This window comes from Panthera tigris, chromosome B2 (genome assembly GCF_018350195.1).
Source record: "Panthera tigris isolate Pti1 chromosome B2, P.tigris_Pti1_mat1.1, whole genome shotgun sequence".
NCBI classification, from domain to species: domain Eukaryota; kingdom Metazoa; phylum Chordata; class Mammalia; order Carnivora; family Felidae; genus Panthera; species Panthera tigris.
Genome location: NC_056664.1, coordinates 95,196,868 through 95,215,287, shown reverse-complemented (window position 1 = coordinate 95,215,287; position 18,420 = coordinate 95,196,868). Strand labels below are relative to the sequence as shown.

Here is an 18,420-nt window from a genome sequence, read left to right as displayed (position 1 = left end):
AAAATATGCATTGTTTCTGAAGTGTGGTTAATCCTTTTGAGCTAAGTAATTTTTTAGAGTAATCCATTATTTGGTAGTGAGCCATTTTAACCTAAAACTGGTTTTTAAGAGGAAATAATGAATCCTGAAAGGTGATTTTTAAAACAAGTCATAACATTTTGGAAATACTTTTGTTTGGGGGCGCCTGGGTGGCTCAGTCAGTTAGGCGTCTGACTTCGCCTCAGGTCACGATCTCATGGTCTGTGGGTTTGAGCCCTGCGTCGGGCTCTGTACTGATAGCTCAGAGCCTGAAGCCTGCTTCAGACTGTGTCTCCCTCTCTCTGCCCCTTCCTAGCTCATGCTCTGTCTGTCTCTCTCTCAAAAATAAATAAACATTAAAAAAATATTTAAAAAAAAGAAAATACTTTTGTTTGTTAGGTGATGTAAAAGATAAATGCAATGGTTTTAACTCTTTGGAGACTTGTATGATAGAGGCAGTTGGATTGTAATTGCATTGCTTTGTTTTTATCAGTTGCATGTAGTAGAATAAGTATTGGACTGAAGATCTGTTGGTCTGAGAAGGACCTGATCTTTATGTCTTATCAGCTGTGTGGTCTGGCAGATCACTTTCCTCTCTAGGCTGGAGTTCCTTATAAATGTGAATGCAGTAAGAGTTCACGAAACTCACATTCAAGGACTATAAAGTCGTAATCATATATACCTGAATTTTAATGATTAGATATTTTCAATTGATTCCAAAGGATTTCTTGGAAGAAGATTTACTATTGATGATCTCTCTCTCTTACCTCTCCCTCTTTCTTTCTTCCCCTTCCCTCCCCCTCTCTTTCTTCCCTTCCCCTCCCCCCCTCTTTCTTCCCCTCCCCTCCCCCTCTCTTTCTTCCCCTCCCCTCCCCCTCTCTTTCTTCCCCTCCCCTCCCCCTCTCTTTCTTCCCCTCCCCTCCCCCTCTCTTTCTTCCCCTCTTTCCCTTTTCCCTTCTTCCCTCTCCCTCCCTGTCCCTTTGAAGCAAGACTTGAGTGGAAGGTAACTTTCCAGAAATAAGTGTGGTGTCATAGAAAGAGTACTAAAGCAGAGAGAGAAGAGATTTTAAGATTGAGCTCTGTATCTTGAAGCTTCAATTTCTATGTTGTTACAGTGTCAGATGCTGTTCTAGGTGTAGGTGATATGGAAGGAGGTTCCTAATAGGAGGCATAAGTACTTCTCTTGCACCTTTTGTCTGAACGAGAGGTCGATATTTGGTAAGCTTTCTGTTTGTCTTTAGCAAAATTCAGATTTTTACCACTTGTGAGAACACTGAGTTTACATTGTGTAAATAAGAGCAGAGTAAATAGTATAATGAGCCCCCACATACCTGTCACCCAGCCTCAGCAGTTATTAATATGTGGCCAATCTGTTTCCTCTATTACTTCTCGTCCCTCCCCCACGTTCAGTTTATAGGAATTTTTATCCTTTCATGCAGTGCCACAAATATTGTTTATAGATTTATATTCTTCATAGATTTTATACTCTGATATTTAATGAAGGCATGCAAACAACATTCATTATAGGAGAGTCATGCCCAGATCCTGGTAGTTTGGTTCAGCCAATTACAGGAACCTGTCATGTGCCTGGCACTGCACTAGGCATAGGGGCCCCTGGTGTGGATGTGACAGGCAGAGTCCTTTCTTCAGAGCTTACAGTCTGTTAGATGAGCCAGACATTAAGCAGATAGCCTTTAAATAATTATCACATTTATAACTTGAGTTGTGGAGGAAAGAGGAAGGGATAGAAAGCAGGGTGGTTTTGATGAAAGTGTTCCAGGCACAGGGAATGACCGGGTTGGGCAGAGAAGCAATAAAGAGCTTAATAAGTTCTGAGAGCTCAGGGAGGCCATTCTGATGAGAGCATGGTGATCAAGACCGAGAGTGGCTAGTAGGTAACAGTCCAAATTAGGCAGAGACCTGACAGTGCAAGTTAGCCGAGACCCTGTCTATTCAGGACCTTATAGTCTATTTTAATGATACGGAACTTAATCCCTAGAGAGTGAGGTGGGGTAGATAGGGGACCACTGAAAGATTTTAAGTAAGACTATAACAGATTTTCTTTTCAGAGGCATGTCTTTGAATGCAGTGTGGTTAACGAATTAATTCCTGCTATATAACTTGGTCCGTATTTTATGGGTATCATTTTCACACTAATTCATTGAACAAGTAGTTAGTGAATCTATGTTGGTGATAAAACAGACTGAAATTCCTACCCTTATGCAGCCACAATTCTAGTGGGAGAGACCGACAAGAAGCATATATACATAAGTAAAATGCTTCATGTGTCATATGATGATAAGCGCTGTGGGAGAAAAATAAAACAGGGAAAGGTGAGAGAGAACTGTGTGGGGATAGGGCGTTGCTATTTTAAATACAATGGTTGTGGAAGGTGTCACTGATTGGGTGACATTAAATAAAGATCCAAAGCAGCATTATGCTTTATCTTGGGGTTAATACCTCCCTAGGCAGAGGGAACATCGAGGGCAAAGGCCCTGAGGTGAGAGAATGCTGGACAGTTTCAAAGAATATAATCCTGTTTGTAGCTTTTTGAAATTACAGATAATGTAAGGGTTTTTTTCTGGCATACCTCATTTTCTCTAGCCTTCTTGTCTATTTTCCCTCTACCTTTATAGTCTCACTTTTGTTTTTTTCTGTGTAGCAAAAATGACCCTCTTTTGTATCTACTTGTTTTCATAAGTCTCTTGGGATACAAAACATCCTTTTGGCAGTTGATTTTACACTATTTGAAAGCAATAAACAAAGTGTAAGAATGGATACCGGGAGGGATTGGACCTATTTATATTAAGGTGGTTAGGGAAGACCACTTTTAGGAGATGATATTTAACCTGAAGTCTTAAGGATGAGGACAAATGAACTGCCACTTCAGGAATAGCGTGCTTCAAGGACAAGAGGCAACAAAGAGTTTGGTATGTTTTAAGGAACTGGAGGAAGGCCACTGTGTCATGGATAATAGTGACCATGAGGGAAGGGTGACATGAGGTGGGGTTGGAGAGATGGGAAAGAGCTAGATGATGCAGGGCCTTGTATAGGCCAAGGAAAATAATTTAGATGTTACCTGCGATGGGAAGTCACTGGAGAATTTTTAAGCGGGAGAGTGATGAGATACAAAGAGGATGTAAGAACATTCTGGCTGCTGAATGGAGGATGGAAAAGAAGGAGCCAAGATTGGAAGTGGAGAGGCTGTAGTAGTAGGTCCAGGTATAAGATGAAATGGAGAAAAGCCGGTAAATTTGGCGTTTATCCTGGAGGTAGAATGGACAGAATCTGTTAGATTGGCTGTAATGTTGGGGTGAAAAAAAGGGAGAGAATCATTTCTGGATTCTGACTGGGACAGCTAGATGGATAGTGCTGCTTTATACTGTGATATGAAATAACTAGATGGGGAACAGGTTTGGGGCAGGGAACCAACCCTAACTGAGGAGGTCAGCTTTGAGGCTGAAAATCTGAGATGTCTCTGAGACATTCATGTGGAGCTGTGTTGCATTAGCTATTGCTAGAGTTAGTTATTGCTACTGTGCGTGTGTGGCAGTGGATGGAGACGGCTTAATAAGTTTGCATTGAATGCCGCAGGTTGTCATTTCCTACTCGTTTACTTTTACAGGTGCCATCTTTATTATTTGTCCTTTAAGTCAGTGTCCCCAGTGATACATGGCCGCGAACTATGGAGCAATTGCATGTATTCCTGATGTTTGGCAGTTCTTTATACCCACTAACCATTGTGTGCTTTCCTTTTGGCATACAGCTGACTTTGTCATTTCCAGTATTTTGCCCGCCATACAGTAAGGTGGGTAAGTTCAGCCTAAAGCTGTGTGTGTGGCATTCCAGAATCTACAACTTTGTGAGAAAGTTGCTTAAAGCAAATTTGTAACCTGCTTGAGCGTTCAATTAAGTCAGGCATTTTTTACTCTATTATGTTACATCTTTTAAATCAGTCTCTCAGTGTTCTACTTTCTGCAATTAAAAATAATGATGGAAATCTAAGAAGGTTTTGTATTTGCGTTTTAATATAAAGCTATACAGATACTTTGTTAGGCTTTTGGAGAAAGATTACTCAAGGAATTGCATGATTCCAATGAATAAATACATTTGGTAATAATTTGGATCATAGCCTCTTACAGTTCTTTGGGTAGTGTTGGCAGTGAACATCATGAATAATAAAACTTGGTGAAAACATTTAGACAGTTACTTCATAATATCCTACAGATAATCCTAACAAAAGTTTTTGGCAACAGTCCATTAATAACAGTGAATGGTCATCTGTCCCAGCGTTCGTTGGTGGTAGAGAATACATGAGATGCAGTTGATATATGATAAATCAATATGACTAGGTTAATTATCTAAACTCTGAATAATAATTGAAAATGTTTTAGTGAATTCCTAGCATTATAGGAACACAAAAATTTAGTTTTTAATGCGCTTTTAAGTATAATTTCAAATCATCTACAATGAAATGATTGCTCTATCATCTCTTTTGTTTATATTTCGTCCAGTTAAAAAACTTTCTAAAAATTTATACCTGCTAACACACTATCATTTTTTTCCTATAATGTAAGTGTGGAAAGGTTTAAGAAGCTTTTCCTCCACCATGTAGAGGAAATGCAAACAAACATCTGTCTCATAAATGATTTTCACTGTTGGAGCCATGACCTGTCATTACTATTTGAATTTACAGCATGGTTTCTCTTGGAAAAAATTTATACACACACAATATGTGCATATATAGTTCAACTTATTTTGTTTTTAAGTGAATGTTTTATTTTGAAACTTAAGATATTTCATGACTTAAGAGAACAGAAAACCCAGAGGTACTTACTTTCCTAACATTTTTTTGTTTTGTCCTTATCACTTTTCTTAAGAGTACTGTTTCTCAAAGTGTAGACACTTGGGTCCGAAGCATCAGCATTACCTAGGAACTAATTAGAAACGTACCCTAGACCAACTGAATCAGAAACTCTAAGATCCAACAAAAGGTCCCAGCAGTCTATGGATCCACAAGCCCTCTAGGTGATGGTGATGCACTGAAGTTTGAGAACCACTGCACTGGAGTGGGACTCCTCAGCCTTAGCACTATAGATATTTTGGAGTGGATAATTCTTGGTGTTGGGGCAGCGGCAGGGAGGGAGCTGTCTTATGCATTTGTGAGCATTTGGCAGCATTCCTGGTCTTTCTCCCCACTCGCTAGATGCCAGTAACACAGTACTCCCCACTCTCTATCATGACATTAAAAAATACCTCCAGACATTGCAAAATATTCCCTTGGGGGCAAAGTTGACCCATTTGAGAACTACTGCTCTAGAGAGAAGTGATGGATACCACTGCTTTTCCTTCAGAGTAGCAGTGACCACTTGTGGAATACCCAGTTTCTGTGCTGGGTACTTTACATGAATTATCATTGTCATCAGAGCAGCCTTGCAGGATATGTTTGAAGGTTCATAGCCTGGGCCAACCCGTTGATGAAGTTTCTCATCTGTTTCACCAGCCCAACCCTTGAGAACTATTATGCTCAGTTGTTACAGGGACTCATTTAGGGTATATTTGGAACAAAAGGAATTTGGCATATAAGTGAATTAAAGATATTTTAACCAGTTAACTCTTCTTATCTATAAATTTAACCATGTGAACTTCTTATTGTAAGCTTAGCCCTACGTGTTTTTGGATGGCTCTCATTGTATTTTTGCTGTAGTGACTGTTAAGTGACAAATGAATCAATAGTATGCTTTCATTTCAGTAAGACTGAAGTGCTGACTTTTTTTAAATAATGTGTCTTCTATATTTTTCCTTTTCCCTCTTTTGCCTCCTTTCATCCCCCTCTCCACTGTGTAGCACTTGATCTAGTTCTGCATATCTTAGCCCTTTTTTCCTCTCTCTTCCCTCTCATTTAAATCGACCTAGTCTCTGATCCATTCCTTCATTATCTTTGTAGGGTCTGGATGGCCAGATTTACATTTTAGTTTAACAACTTGTAATTGCTACTGGCCAGTGTGTTACCTGTTTCCAGATACCTCTTTCATGCACTTTAAAAAAAAAAAAATTTTATGTTTATTCATTTTTGAAAGATAGAGACAGAGTATAAGCAGGGTTGGGGCGGAGAGAGAGGGGGACACAGAATCTGAAGCACACTCCAGTCTCTGAGCTGTCAGCTCAGACTCGACGTGGGGCTCGAACTCACGAACCGCGAGATCATGACTAGAGCCGAAGTCGGACACTCAACTGACTGAGCCACCCAGGCGCCCCAAACTTTTTAACAAAGACCTAGACATTAACTTTATTGAAAATTTCAGAATTTCAAGCCCCTTCTCCCCCACTCTTCCACTCCCCACTCCCCTGACCTTCTGTTTACTCTGTGTCTGCCAATGCAGACCAGTTTTGGTTAGTGACTGTGGTAATGACTTCTGGATGTCAGAATTCTGTATATTAGAGATGTTCTTGTCTGAACCAGAGAAGTGACTATAGCTGTACAGCAGTGCTAATTTCTTATTATTCATGTCTCTTCTCTTTGATTGCTGTAGAAACTGTCAAAGATTCAGAAATTCTTTTATGTGAAAATCACATTTACAATTATTAAACCATGCCAGTATTTTAATTCGTATGCAGAGAGTTGCAAGATTTTAACCCCAAAACTAGAATAGAAATAGTTAATTTAAAAAGTGAGTGCAAAATAAACAAATTTTTTCATCTAAGATACAGTGTGTTCCCTCAAGTCCTGATTATTATCTTCAGAGTATCTTTCTGTATAATAAGCATTTCTTGCCACAGGGTCCCTTTAGAATTAAGGCTATCCTTGATACCTGGGCTTTTTTGACATATAGTTTATTTCTTTCTCACTAGACGGATATCAATAAAATACCCCAAACCGTATTTTTAATTGGAGTTGATTTCATAAAATATTTAACCAAAAATACTTCATTTTGAATAGCTTTAAGCCATAGTGAAAGCTAAACAAGAAAAAGAGCCACAAAAACATGGCTCTTTTTCTTAAACTAGCTTATTGGTTTTGTTAATATACACCTCAGATTTTTCCCTACAGTATCGTGCTGTCAGCCAGCATTTTTTTTTCATTTATTTTAAGGTGAAAAATTTTTTTTAATGTTCATTTATTTTTGTGAAAGAGAGAGCAAGCAGAGGAGGGGCAAAGAGAGAGAGAGAATGAGAAAGAGAATCCCAAGCAGGCTCCACACTGTCAGCGCCAAGCCTGATGTGGGGCTTGAACTCACGAACCATGAAATCATGACTTGAGCTGAAATCAAGAGTTGGACCCTTAACCGACTGGGCCACCCAAGCACCCCAAGGTGAAATTATTTGTATGTAGGATTTAAAAACTCTGAGAAAACATCTTTTACATATTTTTTTACAAGATAAAAAGTATTGATATTTGTCCACTCAAAATGTAAGGAGAGGTTGGATGAGAGAGCAGTCAGTGCTCTCTAATCTCTAGGAAGTAGGAGGAGAAAGAAGACAATTCCATAACCTTATTGAGTTAAGGGGAAAAACTTTAAACTTAGAAGTTTTCTCACCCATATTTTTATAATAATTTATTTTCAGGTGTTACTACACTCAAAAGAATACCATATGGCGTTTAAATATTTGATTTATAGGGGCGCCTGGGTGGCTCAGTCGGTTAAGCGTCCGACTTCGGCTCAGGTCATGATCTCGTGGTCCGTGGGTTCAAGCCCCGCGTTGGGCTCTGTGCTGACAGCTCAGAGCCTGGAGCCTGTTTCAGATTCTGTGTCTCCCTCTTTCTCTGACCCTCCCCTGTTCATGCTCTTTCTCTGTCTCAAAAATAAATAAATGTTAAAAAAAAATTTTTTTTTTAAATATTTGATTTATAAATCAGTAAGTTTAGAAACACTGCTAGAATAATTTCACATTTAGTAACTATTCTCATTTTTACCCTTAGGATTCTTAGAAATCCTGATTAATTTGTTTGCCTTGTAGGGTACATTATATATATGACTTGTCACTAAAAGCTACTGAATACATTTAAAATAATAGTATTTAGTCCAAACTAAACTCATTATAGGACATAATAAAATGTATAAAATACTAGGTGCACCCTATTTTGTAAGGTATGTATATAATGTTAGGAATCAACTTTGTTTTGGCAATGAATGAGTTATAATTAATTTTGTATTAAATGCCACCTGAATAATCCTAGTAGCTAATAATTGAACTATGATTGAATTTTCCAGTTTCAGACATCATTGTCCTTGTCTTCTTTTAGGAGGTGGTTCCTAATTGAGTGACATTTTCCATTGGTTATCACAGTGCATATCTCCTTATTCTTTGAAAAAATTGTGCCTTCATGAACATGTTGAAGCAAATAGTATTTATTTCTGCACTGGCTGCTGCTAAGTGTTCAGTATTGTCATCTGTAACTGTGAAAGGAGACAAGATTTGTTAAACTATTATACCTGACACTTCTATGAGTTTTGAAGTCTTTCAAAACTCTGAAACTTTGAAGTCTATCAAAAACTCTGGAGTTTTTGATAACATAAACATTTCATTTGTTAATAATTTCCTGGATTCCTGTTAATTATAGGTCATTGAATATACTCAACTTGGAGTACCGAGCAAGCAGTGTTCTTATTTATAGAAATGTAACTCAAAGTTTTCTGTGATATGGTATTGTATCCCTGAGAGTCTACTGGCTGGATGATGTCAGGTAAATAATTTACTTGCTTTGAACCTCAGTTTCCTCCTGTGTAAAATGAGGTTAACTATTCAGTAAGTTGCTATGAACACCAGACAACATGAAACCCATATAGGGTTTTAATATTTTCTTAATGTTTTTAAAACCCTAGCTAAATTCTGTGCAAGTATGTTTTTACTAATAAACCCATCTCTGAGGTCTTACTATAATTAGAACCCACAACTTTTCACTCTAGCTTTACTTCAGTGTGTTGTGTTGTTTAATACCGCTTCTTTTTTTTTTTTTTTTTTTTTAATTTTTTTTAACGTTTATTTATTTTTGAGACAGAGAGAGACAGAGCATGAACAGGGGAGGAGCAGAGAGAGAGGGAGACACAGAATCGGAAGCAGGCTCCAGGCTCTGGGCCATCAGCCCAGAACCCGACGCGGGGCTCGAACTCACGGACCGTGAGATCCTGAGCTGAAGTCGGACACTCAACCGACTGAGCCACCCAGGCGCCCCTAATACCGCTTCTTTACCAGCCTGCCTTTAGCATGCTTTTTACTTACGTGTCTGTCACGTGGTCATCTGCCTTTTAAAGACATGGGGTTGGGGTGGAGAGGACTTGGGCCCTTAAGCACTGCCAGTGCAAGATAAAGGACACATCAGACCTGTTAGAAGTTGTGATAATTTTACATGTGTCAGTTTGGCTTCTCCAACTACATATTAAGTGAAGGACAGAACCTATTGTGTACTTATTTTATTTTTTTAAAATTCTTTACAGCTTTCAGTACTTAATGAAGTACATAGATAGGAGCAGATAGTTTGATAGATTTAACTCTGTGCAGATGCTACAGAGTAAAAACTTGTTTGAGCACTGTGTCACCTTTTCTTTTCTCTTCCATGCCTAGAATTAAACTGGAGACTCGTAGAATGAACCATTTGCAAGTTAGGAACTTCTTGTAAAGGGATATTTTTCACGTTGAGAGGTTAGATGGCTTTCAAATAGAACAGAATTTACCTGGAATTATATTACATTTACCAAACTCTTGTGATGTCCTAGGTCTGGATACTTTTACATGTAGTATCTCAGTAATTCTTCACATGAATTAGGTAAACATTATCAACTTTGAAAAGAAGGAAATGAGCTCACGGAACTAGTAAGAGATGGGACAAGGATTTGAACCTAGACCTCTGATTCTAAAATGATTGTATTTTCCATTACATCTGGGGGTTATTAACTCTGGCTTCATATTAGAATCATCTGAAAGCTTCCAAAAATTACAGTTGCCAGGGCATCTGAAATAAGTGGTCTGGAGTGAGTCCCTGACATTTGTAGTTTTGTAAACCCAGGTGATCGAAGTGAGCAGCTGAAGCTGAGGAATGTTGCATTGAACATGGTGTCCCCCACTACCCCCCCCACCTTTTTAAAGCTTTCGTTGTCAGTGAGTATTAATGGAATTTTTCTCATCAAAAGCACAAAGGATTTGCATTAGAATAAAGACAGAATATCCTGTGTAGTAAACATTGCACAGATATGGTGAACATAATGGATGTATGTTTTTCTCTGCCAGTCTTTCAAAAATTAAAATAGATTTTTGATTTTGTCTTAGGATTTTAGTGTGTTCTCTGAAGTGAAAATGAGCTTGCTGTTTTTGTTTCTGGCCTTCTGACTTTAGGAAAGTGCTAAGTTTTAATTTAGCCTAAGAGGAAGAACATTTTCTCAATTTACAGTAGCTTTGAAAGCTAATAAATCAGATTATTGGTTATAAATCTACAGGTGATTTACACAGGGATGCATTTAGTTAATTACTCTTGGCTTACCACTGTGCTACAGCTCTGTAAATCTCTGGCAAACAAGCTACTTTAAAGATTGTCTTTTAGATTAAATGAAGACTTAATTATAATTGAAGATCATTCTTTTTTTTATATTTAACATGAGCACATAGAATAAGTTTTTTTTAGCATCATGAAATTTTTGAGTTTTCAGTCCCTTTTATGTAATCATTGGCCCAATTTCAAAATAAATGTGAAATAAACTTTCTTAATTGGCCAGAATACAGTTATTGAATTCTGTCTACTTAAGAATAAAGTCAATTACTGGGATTAACTGTTGGAATACATTAGAGATGTTATAACCTGCAGTTATAGTTTATTGTGATGTTGAAATTAAAATTTACAGTCTGCTTTTTCCAGTTCCTAGTAAGATTAGTTTTCTTTAATTTCCAGCATATTTTAAGCCATTTTTAAAGTAACTAGTTTTTTCTGTCTCTGTTTATAGACCTGTGCTGTAAAGTATAACAAATCTGAGTCTCTCATCCTCCCAGATTAACGAGAAACCTCATTTTCCCCCCACCATGCTTATCCCCTCTCTCATAATATTTTAAGACATGTTAGGAGAAGGAGGGATGAGGAGGAATTGTTATTAGATCTTACAGATAGTAGAGGTAGAACTCTGACTGACCTGCTAAGACTTGAGGACTTAGATGTTTACCTAGATGTTCTTGGACCACTGTTCCTGTCCCCACCACCATTTTATGATATGGCTGGAGATTAATGCACTTGAAATTGATGGAAGGTGAATGATGACTAAATTGTTCCGTAGAGTGAGAAGATAGGTCTTACATGGTAGCAGAAATGGTTGGAGGAAGCAAAAGGGGTCATGAGGAGAATTTGGTATTATAAAGTGTTACAGCTGGATTGTATTATGGCTTTTAATCCCCCACCTGGGTAGCAAAGGCCACTCAGTTGCGTAACTCCAGGAGGCAGCACTCACACAGAGTTGGATGTGAGTGGTGTGAACTTCCTGGTCCTGAGACAGACTGAGTGCTCCGGCAGTCTTGTGATGATGGGGTTTTGGCAGAACCATTTTCCCATACTGGGTTTGACACTTCACACACCTTGCTGCTGAATCTGGAAGCTCAGTGTCTTCTCTTGTTGACTCTGAAGCAGCCTAAGAGATCACTTAAATGTAGTACTTACTTTGTGCAGGATACTGTTGTATTTTGCATGTATTAACTAATTTATGTCTTGGAATGCCTTTATGAATATGTACGGTTAATGCCTTCATTTTACAGGCAGTTCCATTCATAGGAAATGAGAAAACAAAGTTTGAACGTATCTTGCTCAAACTTCTGCAGCTATTAAATGACCAAGCTAGGGGGCAAACCCATGCAGTGTGGCTCAAGTGTCTGCTTTTCCCACCATGCTATGTTACATTAAAGATTCCTTCTTTTTATTGTTCCCCATTCCCCTAAATCAGTCAGTCAGATAGTTATTTAGTCTCTTAAACATTGAGCATTTACTTTGTGCCAGGAACTTTCTGGAGCTGAAGACAAAAGGCCTTGCCCTCATGGAACCTATATTTTATTTGGGGGAGAGAGACAAGAAGTAATAGACATGTGAATTGGGTGGTTTTAAATAGTGAAAAGTGTTTAGAGAGAAAATAGAACATTGCTTTAGTTCTAATTGAGGGGATCTTAGGCGGTGGTACTTCTGTTGTGACTTGAATGATGAGAAAGCAGCAGCTCATATGTGAAGGTTAGAAAGGTAAGGATTCCAGGCTATGAGATGGTACATGCTTGGTGTTTTCTAGGGACAGAAAAGAAAAATCTCATGACTTGAAGCTGAGTAAGTAAACAGATTGGTGGGCAGTGAGATCTCAGAAGACTTCAGGAGTGGCTGTGTTGCCAGGGGGTGAGAGGGAAAGATGTTACCGTTGCTCACATTCAGTTTGGGCAGGGAGCAGTCTGCCCCTGTTGCAGGCAATAAGGAGGTTCAGTGGAGTTTTAAGTAATGATTCTAGTACTTCACAAACCGTATTGTTAAAGTATGTCATAAAGCATTGTTCCTTGTGGCCCTTTAGAAACATGGTTGGAAAATTATTCGTGTGATTTGCTTTATGTTTTAAAAAACCACTGTGAATGCTATGTAGCAGGGATACAAGTGGAAGGACAGAGTCCAATTAGGCAGTCACAGTGGTTCAGTGAGAGATGACAGTGCTTATGAAAAGTTGTGGCAGTGAATACAGAGAAAAGAAATCATGCTGTCAATATATATGTATTGATTACCCTCCTTGTTGTCAGTTGCCTAGACAGTAGCACTTCTGTTGTAGAGCAGAGAACATGTCTCCTCACAGTTTATTCTAAGACAGTTGATAGTCCTGGTTGAAATTTTCCTGAGATCCAGGTTTTATTACTCTTTTGATTCACTCAAACAACAAATTCCCTAGGGTACAGTCTTCCTGCCAAGATGGGTGTTTCAGTGTGGGATTAGGGATTAGCCTTCTCCAGGACCAGCACTCCTCTCAGCCTTAATGCAGCGCCAGCCATCTGGTCCTGTTGTCTGTCTTCATGATGGATTCTCAGGGACCGTGAAGGCCTTCCAAGGCTTCTTTGCTTTGGTTAGGGCCTCCTCACCAGATCTAGCTCAGGACCTTTAAACCTCAAAGAGAAAGGTTCACAGAAATTGTGTTGAGTAGCATCCAAGCACCAGTGGATGTGTTACTGTGGAGAGATGCTCCCTGCCATGGCTCAGCCAAACACCTGTTAACCCAGGATTCTTTTAATTTGACTTGACTTGGAAGACAAATGAGTTTCAAGATACTGGTCACCTATTTAATGCACATGTATTTGGCAACCTACCAGGTAATTATTAATTTTTTCCACTCTTGTTTTGCTTTACAAATGTGTTTCCATATTCCATATGAAGAAATTAATTCAAATAGGTTTATACTTGGATATACTGTCTGTTACATATTTTGAAAGCCTCTGGTCAAAACACTACATGTATTACAAGGCCATTTGTAGTACTGATTTGAATTATACTGTCGATAAGTGCATAATTTTGTGAAGCTGTGATTTTCCACTGTTTGATTTTCTCTTCAAGGAAAAGCTTAAAGTCTGTGTTTTATGTGCTGTGATGATCTGACACTTATTTGGGATGCTGTAAGTCTGTCCTTTTTGACATCACAGATGTTAAAAGACTAGGAAGTGGATAGTGTATGCAGGTGGAGGCCATTTCACTCGTTGCCGATAGTGTGAGGGTCCCAGCCAGCCATACCATATTGCTGAATCGAGGCTGAATAGCAATCCCTTAGATGCCCTCCACGTCTCTGGGGGGGCTTTAAGACACACACATTATTTGTGACATTAGAATGTTAAAACTTATTTTGCCTTGAGTTCTTAACTCTCATAAAGCTCAAGTGGAAGAACAGATACAACCTTTAAAACTGCCACTTTTTCTTATAGTTTTTCCCATGTGAGGAACAAAGAATACGAAACTTTATTTTTTAAGGTTCTTAAGGAGATACTTGATTTAAAAAATGTTTTTTTTTCTTGGACACGTAGGTTGCCCAGTCGGTTAAGCCTGAGTTCGGCTCAGGTCATGATCTCATGGTTTGTGGGTTTGAGCCCCGTGTCAGGCTCTGTGCTGACAGCTCAGAGCCTGGAGCCTGTTTCGGATTCTGTGTCTCCCTCTCTCTCTGCCCCTTCCCCATTTGCGGTCTGTTTCTCAAAAATAAGTAAACATTAAAAAAATAATAAAATAAAAAATGTTTTTCCTGAACTTTTAAAAATTCCTAAGACCAGTGTAGAAGCTTAATTCAGTAAAAAGAAAGAAAAGTTGGTGGCCACCAGGATCTTGAGGAATTCTATTTTTAATGTCTTTATTTAGAAAATAGATTCACTTTCTGTAAGACAGTCCTTCAGTTATGTGATTCTTTTTTTTTTTTTTTTTTTTTTTTTTAACGTCTATTTATTTTTGAGACAGAGAGAGACAGAGCATGAATGGGGGAGGGTCAGAGAGAGGGAGACACAGAATCTGAAACAGGCTCCAGGCTCTGAGCTGTCAGCACAGAGCCCGACGCGGGGCTCGAACTCACAGACCGCGAGATCGTGACCTGAGCCGAAGTCGGACGCTTAACCGACTGAGCCACCCAGGCGCCCCTGTGACTCTTAATTTTGTAGCCCTCCTAAATGAGTAAGCTAAGTTTAAAAAACAGAAACTGACTTACCATATTGATAATAGCTCTGGCAAGAAGGATGTTATCTTCCCTTCTCCCATTCTTCGAATAGGCTAAGTGACTGCTAGTTTTAATTTTCAACTATGCAGTTGTTGGTTTTCTTTTACAATTAGAACTGAGTTAATTTGAAAGTTCTTGAAATTGATGTATGTTTATCTATAAGGGCCATTTAAAAAACAAATAAAGACCATTATGCTTCTTTAACTTGTAGGTACTGTTTTCATGACTGATAAATAACTTTTATGACTTAATTATAATAACTAATGGCATAGTTATATTCAAAGTGTTGCTTGGTAACAGGTCAGTATGTTCTTGATTCATTATTATGTAGAAAGTTAGCAATGCATCCTAACTCCAGCTTTATTGTAGTTATTGACTAGGGGTTGGAAGAGATACTGATATTACAAAATTCAGTGTGAATGATGATTGGTTATATACTCAGTCTCAGGACTGATTTTCTTTTAATTCCTTCTATTTGTATCTTTCTTGTTAATAACTTTGGCTTATAAAAGATTATTCTCGGTTGGAATATTTTTAGTATTGTTGAGGAAATACCTGTTTTACGTAAGAACATAACAGTTTTATAAGAAGATTAAAAGCTACTATTAATACAGATCTTTCATTATGTCTTTATTCCTTTTAAACATAGTTGTATCAGACTGAGTCCAGTCAGGAGATAGAAACCACACAGAGGGTTAAGCAGGGTAAGTTTCATATGAAGAATTATTAAACTCTGATAAAAGAGTGACTGTAAGATATAAGAGAACTGCATATGGTACTCTAGGGCTAAGGGAGGAAAGTCACACTTACATAGAGCCTCTTCCCCAAGGCTGGATTTAGAACTTGTTGGAAAGGGTGTAGATCAGTCCACTGGACTAGTAGAGAAGTTCACTCTTTTGCCCAGACTGGAGCTAGTCTGCAGTCACTGGGCAGTCAGGACAACCTGGAGCACAGTCCACTAGCAGCAAGTGGACTGGGCATGCAGACAGAGTGGCAGCTCTATGGGAAGCTGCAAGTAGGCCACCCATGTGGGCCTCCAGAGGAAACCAGGGGCTCACAGGGTCTGGAGGTCTTCAGTGTGCCTCTGCAAACAGGAACCTCTTTCTCTGGCAGTGACCTTTTAGGACTCTACTGAGAAAGCTTAATGTAGCTGTCAGAGTGGAAATACTTCAATTGTGTCCATTATGGCAGGACATCCACGAAAGGGTGAGTTTGAAGCGGAGAGTCATTAAGTTGATAATGGGCACAATGATGTTCATTTTTTCCAGTTTCTTTTTTTTGCCATATAGGTATGTAAAAACTTTTTTACTAAATTACCTGTCTGTACTTTTTACTGTTTGTGTTTGCTTTCCTTCCTTTAGCCCTATTGACATTTTGGGTCAGATAATTCTCGGTTGGGGGGGCGCTGTCCTGTGCATTGTGGTGTGTTTAGCGGCATCCCTGGCCTCTACTCAGTAAATGCTAGTATCACACGTAAACAGTTGTGACGACCAGAAATTTCTCCAGCAAAAATCTCTCCTAGTTAAGAACCACTGCTTTAAAAAACACTGTTAGAAACAGTCCAGTTCTGTCTCATAAAGTTTTGCTTGTGATTTTTAGCAAATTCTGTTTCAATAAAAGAAGGCATCTCAAATAATTATAAAATTTTGTTTTTGGAAGAGGTATCAGAAACTAAGTGAACCTCTTTATTTCATCTATAAATGAATTAGTCAATTTTCAATTGATTGTCTCTACTCGCCTAGCTATTTGGTTGTATACCTGGGATTGGAACCCAAAATGTTTTCAATAAAAGGCTATGCATATAGTATTCTCTTGTTCATTCTTTGACCCAAGAGCATATGTTATGCCTGCACTTTCCCAGGTGCTAGAGACTTGATGATGAGGTTGTGCATAAAATTTCAGGTTTGCGTGAAGAATCATTTCATTTAACTATCACATTCTTTCTGGATACTTGATGATAGAAAGGTGTTTTTAAAAAAGCATTGAAAGAATAATTCATTCATATATGAAAGGACTGTGGTTAAAGGAGCTACTCTTAGCATTAATGCAGTTTTGTGGTTGCAACTGTTGAAATGGTTGTGGGCTTTGAATCAGAAGACTGAGCATCTGGTCTTGGTTCTTCATGAAACTCATAACCTGGGCTTCCGTTGTCATCTGTGAAATTATGCTGGACTAACTGGGTTCCGAGTTACCTATCATACCTGTTCTGATAAGGTGTGAACTCCCAGGTCGGAGTTGAGGATGAGAGTAGAGAAGGCCTAGAGACTGTCACAGTCCTCTAGGACAGGGATACGAGAAGCATCTAAGCTTTATTCTCTTACGGAAGTATGATGGCCTAAACAGTATTGACAGATTGGCAGTAAATTGGATTGAGATGAGTCTAGTAGTAGAGAATGTGCTTTAATACCAAGCTGATCCCAAATTCTTGTACTGTTCATGTGCTTTACAGAGATCTGATTCTGAGATAAATTTCTGAGTATAAAAAATAATTTTAAGGTAGGATTCTGGGTAAGTCAATAGGAGTTACTTAAAAAACAACACATAGAATGGGGAAAAAATATTTGTGTAGATTTATCAGCAAGGGACTTGTATCCAGAATACCTTAAAAAAAAAAAATCTTACAACTCAACAATAAAAAGACAACCCACTTAGGGGACAAAGGATTTGGTAGACATTTCTCCAAAATAAATATGTAAATGGCCAGTAAACAAAAGATGCTCAACATAGTCATTAGAGAATACAAGTCAAAACTAGACGGGGATACCACTTCAGACCCACCAGTGTGACTCTAATAAAAAAGCCAGGCAATAACAGGTGTAGACATGGATATGGACAAATTGGAACCCTCATATATTGCTGGTGAGAATGTAAAATGCATCGTCTTTGGAAAACAGTTAGGCAGTTTCTGAAAATATTGTTGTCATACAGCAGTTAAACAGTTATCATAGAACTCAGCCTGTCATAGAACTCAGTTTTCCAAGCAAAGTGAAGATCCGCATCCAACACAAAAGCTTGTACGTGAATGTTCATAGCATAGTAGCATTATTCATAGTAACCAAAAAAAGGGAAACAACTCAAATGTCCATGAACTGATGAATGGGTAACAAAACAAAACAAAAAATAGATCTCCATACAATGAAGTACTATTTGGCCATAAAAATGAATGAAATTTCATTTATGCTATAGCATAACTGAACCTCGGAAACAAGCTAAGAAAAAAAACAGATACAAAAGTCAACATATTGTATGATTCCATTTATATGAAATGTCTGGAATAAAGATTAATGATATCTAGGCGATAGGAAGAGAGGGAAAGGGGGTAACTATTAATGGGTATGGGGTTTTTTTTGGTAGGATGAAAATGTTCTGAAATTAGATACTGACAGTGGTTGTTCAACTCTGAATATACTAAAAGCCACTGAGTTGTACACTTTAAAATGGCGAATTTTATGGTATGTGAATTATATCTCAGTAAAGTGGTTTTTTTTTTAATTGAGCCTGAAAATTTTAAAAAGGAATTATTTAATCACTCTGAGATTAAGCTACAGTTGACAGTTATTTCTTAACTACCGGTTCCACATTTCTTTCAAACCCTTTCCTGTATTTTTGTCTTTTTGCTGTTTAATGTTTATTGTGTTTGGTGTTTTGGCTTTGTTTCTTTAAGTTCTGGTTAAAATTTAGATCACTTGAAGTTGTCCTTTAACAGTTTAGACAGTAGGAATAGGAC

The 18,420-nt window shown here is 38.2% G+C and overlaps 1 protein-coding gene across 1 annotated transcript in view; it reads left to right on the top strand.

Annotated features, from left to right (window-relative positions):
* The window catches only part of ATG5 (autophagy related 5), a 128,599-nt gene that overhangs the window by 56,155 nt on the left and 54,024 nt on the right, over positions 1 to 18,420 (top strand). The window lies entirely within an intron of this gene.